Genomic DNA, 7,819 nt, shown 5'->3' on the forward strand with positions numbered 1-7,819 from the left:
AGTCCTCTATAAATTTCATATGGCAAACTAAGAAATAATTCAGTTCTTAGTAGTAACTTTCAATATCGTACCCAACGTTTCTTACATAATGCTTCTGAAGTGCTCTGATCAAATCAAGAAGGATCTGATCATTGGCTTCTTGGTCTGTATCTGGTACTTGCTGCGGTAGATACCTGAGGTCGTGACCTGAACCATAACTCTCCAGCCTGAAGATCTGACCAGTAACTGGGTAATGGATGACAGCTACCCAATAATTCCAGATCCTGTGGCTAGTACAAGCTAAAACGTTCCAAGGAATCTCTCTGACCATGTGTACAAATGCTTTACTATCCCAGTACTGCTACCTTTGGTGTTTTTGTATTCAAAGTTCATAGGTAATATGGATTCCACTGCACCATAATTTCAACCAGCTCCCACTTTAGTGCCCACATGCCTCCATATTTTTCTATCTGCAAAAATAATTCACTGTAATTTTTGTTGTCTTTTTTATTCATTATTTGTGGAAGTTGTTAAAGAGAGCTGAATTTTTAGAACTAGGTGAGTACACTGGTTCCACTCCACTATCTTGGCGCGAGCCCCCATTTTCATTTGTATCTTATGCACCTGATCTGTTTTCCAAGCTTTCTATTTTTTGATATTTCAAAATAGTTTGTGGCATAACTTCAGATCTAGTCCTACCAGGACCCTTCCTAGAGTATTCGAAGAGTCTATGGAAAGAGACATATAAACACACATTTCATGGAAATGCAGATGTAGAATGGGAAGGGGAACTAGAATTCAGTGAAACAAATTCCCTCATGTTAGAGGTGAGTAAATTGAGGCAGAGGAGTTGTTTCTTGCCTAGAGTTACATAGCTAGAGAGTATCTGAGGCAGGATTTGAACCCATCAACCTGACTCTAAAACCAATGTTTTAGCATTAGGACTATTCATTTGAATTATAAGAAAAATTATTAAACTGTCTATCCCTTTTAGTCTATGACTGGACTAAGAGACTTATGACCCAAGGAATAATGCTAACAATAGCAAGCACTGAAATAATGATTTCATGCTTGCAAAGCATTTTAAAGGTCCTGCCTTAGGAATTCTCAAATCACCTGTAAGAGCTAGTTATTACTAGTATGCAGATCCTCATTTTTTATAATTACATGTAAAAACAAATTTTAATATTGATTTTTAAAATTTTGAGGGTCTCTTCCTGCCTCCAAATCCTGTTCCCTTGGTGAAAAGTAAACAATTTGAGAGTTTATGCATTTGTACAAGCATCTGTCCCTCCTTTCCCTAGCCAATCGCTCTAACCATGGTGGGTAAAACTATATTTTTATTACATAATTGATCTTGCTTTGCAATGCAATATAATGGGATGGAAAAATCAAATCTCTTATTGGATAACCTCCTTTGATGTCCTTCCTGTAGTCCTGTCTTCATAAAATTAACTTCATAAGCTCTGAAATGGTTTTCACAAGAACTGATTAGTAGAAGGAAATCTGGTTAGATTCTTTCACTAGCTTCCTTTTGCAGAATGAGACAATGTCCACCATTGATTTGGAACATAGAAGATGATTGAAGGGGTGGGAGAGGGCATCATGATTGGAGTTAGATCCTTTTCTTGGGACAGTCACCTGGAGAATGACTAAAGAGGACATGCACAGACACTTGAGAGACTTGAGGAACTCATAAGACACCCAAAGGAAGACTATAGACAATGCCTGAGGATTTGATATGTCGAAAGCTACAGCTCTGTTGGATCTCTTGCTTTACCCTTTGGGGATACTACTTGGTTCGTTGGATCTTTTACCTGTTCTGTAAGCTGTGCATCATTTCTGCTTTCTGCTTTGACTGATACAACTTTGGAAATTGTTAGAAAATCATGGGATGATTCTTCTCAAAGGGGAGAAATTGAATGGTGAAATTTTCAATGAGTATCTAAAAGAATCCTGAAAAAGGAGTAAGAAAAATTGTTCCCCTCAGTAAGATTTCAAATAGTAAGACAAGGCAATGAATTTGCTGCAAAATGGGAGGATCACCTGAAAGAAGCTATCTACATGTTCTTGAAAATTGGGCAAAGGACTAGAGTTGATGTTGAGGAGCAATGTGCCATAAAGACAGAACAGAAACCAGAGTTGATTGCTCAACGCTATACAAATGAGCAGATTTTGTAGGATAGGCTATCTTCCTGCACACTATTGAGCCTACATGCAAGTATTCAGATTGGTTGATGGGTTGGTTCTTCTCCTTCATTATCGAAGAAGACCAAAATGGCATCACTATGTTAAAGACAAGTGTGTCCGACTGTGGCTGATCAGACTAATATGAACTCAACATGCTCTGCCACAGGTCTGGTTCAAATAGTCCATGTGCACACCTGGGATTTTTACTTTAAACTTATATATCTCATGTTTCCTTTGAGCTTCTTCAGTTCTACCTTCCTCATAGAGCACAGCATCATCACTGATGAGGGCATGCCATGCTGTGTGGTCCTGGGCCAGGTCTCCTATGCTACCCCTTCAATTCCAAAGTTGTTAAGACAGATATTCAGGGTGTCTCGGTATTGCTTCTTCTGACCTCCTTGCTAGCACTTGCCTTGTGTAAATTCTCCATAGAATAATCTTTTTTGGCAAATGTATGTCTGGCATTCTAACAAGGTGTCCAGCCCCTTGTAGTTGCTCTCTCTGAAGTAATGTTAGAATGCTAGGTCATTTAATTTGAGAGAGGACCTCAGTGTCTGATATCTTCTCCTGTCAAGTGTTCTTCAGAATCTTCCTACAACAATTTAAATGGAAGCGAATCAGTTTCTTGACATGGTGCTGGTAGACTGTCTAGGTTTCATAGGCTTATAACAAAATGAGGTCAGCACAGTGGCTCTGTAGACCTTCAATTTGTAGCCAGTCTAATACCTCTACTCTGCACACCTTTTGGAGCCTTCCAACTACTGAACAAGCTCTAGCAATGCATATGTCAACCTCATCATCTATGTGTACCTCTCTGGAAAGGATGGTGCCAAGGTAAGTAAACATCCACAATATTCAAAATTTCTCTATTTTCTATCACCAATGGTTCCTCACACGGATGGTGTGGTGGTGGCTGATGGAGCACTTACGTTTTCTTGTCATTAATTGTAGGCCAAAATTAGCACAAGCAGCAGAGAACTGATCCACATCTTGTTGCATCTCAGCTTCAGAGGCCTTTTCAAGTTCACTTGAAAGTTCACTTGGAGCCTTTTCAAGTTGAAGAATTTGCCATCAGGGCAGTAGCTGACCTTGAGACCATGTTCATTCTCAGTGAAAGTGTTTGATAATATACCTGAAAATATCATGCTAATAAGCATGGGAGCAAGGACACATTCTTGTTTTACTCCACTGGTGACCAGGAAATGTCAAGAGCATTGGCCACTATCCAGAACTCAGGCAAACACGTCATCCTGAAACTGATGTACAACATTGATGAACTTCTCCAGGCAACCAAATTTTGACCTAATTTTCCATAAATCCTCACAACTGATGGTATCAAAGGCCTTGGGCAGATCCATAAACATTGTATACAAATCTCTAAATGAAACGATTTTTATAGCATTTTTACATATGTATGTGTGTATGAAGAGAGAGAGAGAGAGAGAGAGAGAGAGAGAGAGAGAGAGAGAGAGCTTGGCTTTATTTTTCAAAAATTAAAAAATTCAATATGACTTTTATAAAGCTGTCCTGTTTGGGGTTGGGGCGGGGGTGGCACAGAACTTCCTCTCTTCTATTAAAAAATTCATCAATTACTTTTTTTCCCCCTTCTTTTCCCCTTTGTATGACTCAGGGATTCCCACTTTCACTGTACGGAAATTGATTGTCTATTTTACTACAGCCTCTCCAACCCAACCTATTTTTACTTTTGTCATCATTGTCTGTTGGGAGCCAGGGTCTCTAAGCTGTTTGACACAGTCGCAGAAAGAAGACTCAAGGCAGTCACACTGCCTGATGGAACAACATTTCCTTCTTCAATATATATAGGGATTTCATGCATACCAATATTTATAGGTCTATTATTGATTGCAAAACTTACTCACCCTAATAGTGGAATGACTATAAAGGATTTCAGAGAAATTCCTTAAATAAAATAGATTGTAAATTCTGTCCAAATTTAACAGGACTGCCTCTCCCTGAGGCATACAAAAGGCTTCAACATTATGAAATCTCTGGAAAACCCAACACTGGGAATTCCAAGGAGATGTCAGAATATATACAGGTAAAACAGACACAAGATGGGTCAGATAGAATTCCAGGGAAATTAATAGTTTTGCCCCCCTTACCATACACAGGAATATATGAAAAAGATGGTGAGAAAATAGTTAGTACAGGTGACCAATATGTGAACTCCAGCAGCCTTAGTTTTATGGGAAAGAATAAAAAAGTCACAGGAACTGTGGCTTCTACCAACAAGGCCTGAAAGAAAAATTGGTTATTGTAAGAGTTAACGGATGGGTGGACAAGCAGAAAGACCCTCACTATAGATCATTAAGGAGTGTATCGAAAAACATTACTTACACAAAAAATATAAAAAACTGTCCATTAAAAGAATTGTTTAATTAACTTTAAATGAATTAACAATTCTACAATGTAGTAATAAATAAGGTAACAGACAGGTTAAGGTCATCGTGGTCTGAGTAGGGATAAGAAATCAATTAACTATATGATTATTACTTAAACTTGTAATCACATGATTAAAACTTGTAACCATATGAACTATATGATTGATGATGAAAACTGTACACTTTTGCAACCAAGGAAATGATCTCAGCTTGCTTGCTTGAAACATACAGGATTCTGAAACTGTAAAAATAAATTCAAGCAGCTGACAGTCAGTCAACCTGCTCCTGCCTTTACCCACTTGTTGACTCAACTCATTTCGCTGACTCTCTCCCTCCTGTCAGGTTCCAAGGACCCCGTTGAGGCTGGACCCCTGCAATTGTCAATTTGCATAAATGAGAAGTGAAACTACATAAATATTTAAATTTGCATTTATCTAATTTTTAGCCATTTTGAGTATATTTCCTTAAGCTATTTAAAAACTCAATATAATTTCAAATTAAACATTTATTTGTTGCCCTCTGACATGCCATCTAGCAGGTGAAAAGAAAAATTAAAAAACTCTTTTAAAAAATAAAAAGGGGAAAGTCCTACATATTCCAAAATATTCAGAGCAGCTCTTTTTGTAGTGGCAGAGAATTGGAAATTGAAGGAATGTCTGTCAATTGGGGAATGGCTGAACAAGTTATGGTACATGAATACTATGGAATACTATTGTTTTATAAGAAACCATAAATGGTTAGACTCTAAAGAAGCATGGAATGACTTACAGGATCTGATGCTGAAGCAAGAGAACAATGTACACATCAATAACAACACTGTGAGATGAACAGCCTTGATGGAAGCAGCTCCTTTCAGCAGTTGAGAGAGCTAGAACTACTGTATCAGACTGGCTATGGATTATATTATCCCCATCCAGAGAAAGAAAAACAAAGCAAAACACACATAAAACAAAACGAACCTTCAGATGAACACTCCTTAAAAATTATTTCTCATGTAGTTCTTTCCCTTAATCCTAATTCCTCATACTGAAAATAACTAACATGAAAACATGTTTATCAAAGTATGTATGTACAATGCTCACCTGACTAATCGTTCAAAACTGAGAGGAGGGGTGTAGGAAGGGAGGGTGGAGGGAAATTTTGTAACTTAAAAATATACATGTACATATGGATGAAAGGTTGTGGAATTCAAAACAAATAAATTTAAAAAATAAAGAAAATAAAGTAAAATAATTTTTAAAAGTCCTCTATTTCATTAAATATTCATCTTTTCCCTATAAAATTATGCTGGATAGGTTATTCTTAGCTTTAATTCTACTGCCATTGCCTTTTGGAGCTTCACATTCCAAAGTCTTCTGTCTTTAAATGTACTGACTGCTAATCTTGTGTAATCCTGATATGGCTCCATTGTATTACATTTTTTTCCTTTTGGTCACTTGCAGTACTTTCTCACTGACTTAAGAAATCTGGTTTTGTTGATAATATACATGGGTGTTTTCATTTTGGAATTTCTATTATGAGTTGTTCAAAGGATTCTTTGGACTTTCTACTTTGCCCTCTAGTTATAAGATATTTGGGCAGTTTTCCTTTAAAAATTCTTGATATGTAATGTCTAGATTCTTTTTTTAAAATAATTATGGTATAGAGTGTGAGATGTTGATCTTTGCCTAGGGTAATACCATAAGCCAATTAGAAGAGCAAGTAATCATTTCCCTGTCAGATCTAGGATGAGGATTTATGACCAAACAAAATAAATACTACCAGGCAAAGAAAGCTGAAAAATAATTTTTACAGCCAGTCTCTGATAAAAGCCTCATTTCTAAAATAGATAATTAAGTTAAATTTATAATACAAATCACTCCCGAATTGACAAATGGTCAAAGGATATGAACAGGAAGTTTTCAGATGAAAAAATTAAAGCTATCTATAGTCATATGGAAAAATTGCTCTAATTATTAGACTAATTAAAAATGCAATGTAAAACTACTCTGAGGTACCATCTCACACCTATCAGATTGGCTAATGTGATAAAGAGAAGTGAACATTGTTGGATGGTGGTAGGAAAACTGTGACATGAATGCACTATTGAGGGAGCTGTAAACTCAGAGCCCACAGACCTGTTTTCCTAAGCTTCCATTAGCTGAAAAAAATGATTTCTTCTGAGCTTTGATGTCTTTTTTGTTCACTGTTTGTTTAGGTTGTTAAAGAGAGGTGTATTGTTAATTCTAGGCAAGCATTCTGGTCTCATTCCCCATCTTGGCTCCAGCCCCCAATTTGTTCTGTATATTATGCACCTGATCTGTTTAATTTTTCGAGGCTCCTATTTTCAATACTTCAGTATGACTTATGGTACAACTTCTGATTTGGTCCTACTAGATCCTTCATAGAATGCAGTAACAGGTTGTGGAAAAAGATATATATAATCTCACTTTTCATGAAAACAGATTTAAAGTAGAAAGTGACAATAAAAGTTCAATGAAGTAAAACCCCTTATTTTAGAGATGAGTAAACTGAAGCAGATAGGTTATTCATTGGCCAAAATCATATAGTTAGGAGCCCCGACTCTCAACTAGTGTCTTATCATTACAGCATACTTTCTTATACACTTTTATGAATATTAATTTGTGTTAAAAGTGACTAAACTATTCATACATTTTAGTGAATAAAGCTAATATACTTCTCAAAAAAATAGAAAATAAAATTCCTTCAGATTCTATTTAATCTTCTGCATCAAATAAATCAGAGCACTTTTCCTTGATAATTTCGTGAAAGATGCTGTACATTCTTTCTTTGATTATCTTATGTGTAGTCCAATAATTACTAAATTCTCTCTCCTTCGTTTATTTTCAAGTTCATTATTTTGCCAATGAGATATTTCACATTTTGTTAGTTGTACATTCTTTGGACTTTGTTTTATCATTTGTTTATATGACATGGAGTCATTAACTTTCATTTCCTCAATTCTAATTTTTAAGGAATCATTTATTTATTTATTTGTTTGTTTTTAGGTTTTTGCAAGCCAAACAGGGTTAAGTGGCATGCCCAAGGCCACACGGCTAGAAAATTATTAAGTGTCTGAGACTGGATTTGAACCCAGGTACTCCTGACTCCAGGGCCGGTGCTTTATCCACTACGCCACCTAGCCATCCCAGGAATTATTTTCTTCAATGAGTTTTGGCACCTCTTTTTGCATTTGACCAATTTCCACATTTTAAGGAGTTCTCTTTTTTTTTTTGACTATAATTTTT

Source organism: Macrotis lagotis, chromosome 1 (genome assembly GCF_037893015.1).
Source record: "Macrotis lagotis isolate mMagLag1 chromosome 1, bilby.v1.9.chrom.fasta, whole genome shotgun sequence".
In the NCBI taxonomy this organism is placed as follows: domain Eukaryota; kingdom Metazoa; phylum Chordata; class Mammalia; order Peramelemorphia; family Peramelidae; genus Macrotis; species Macrotis lagotis.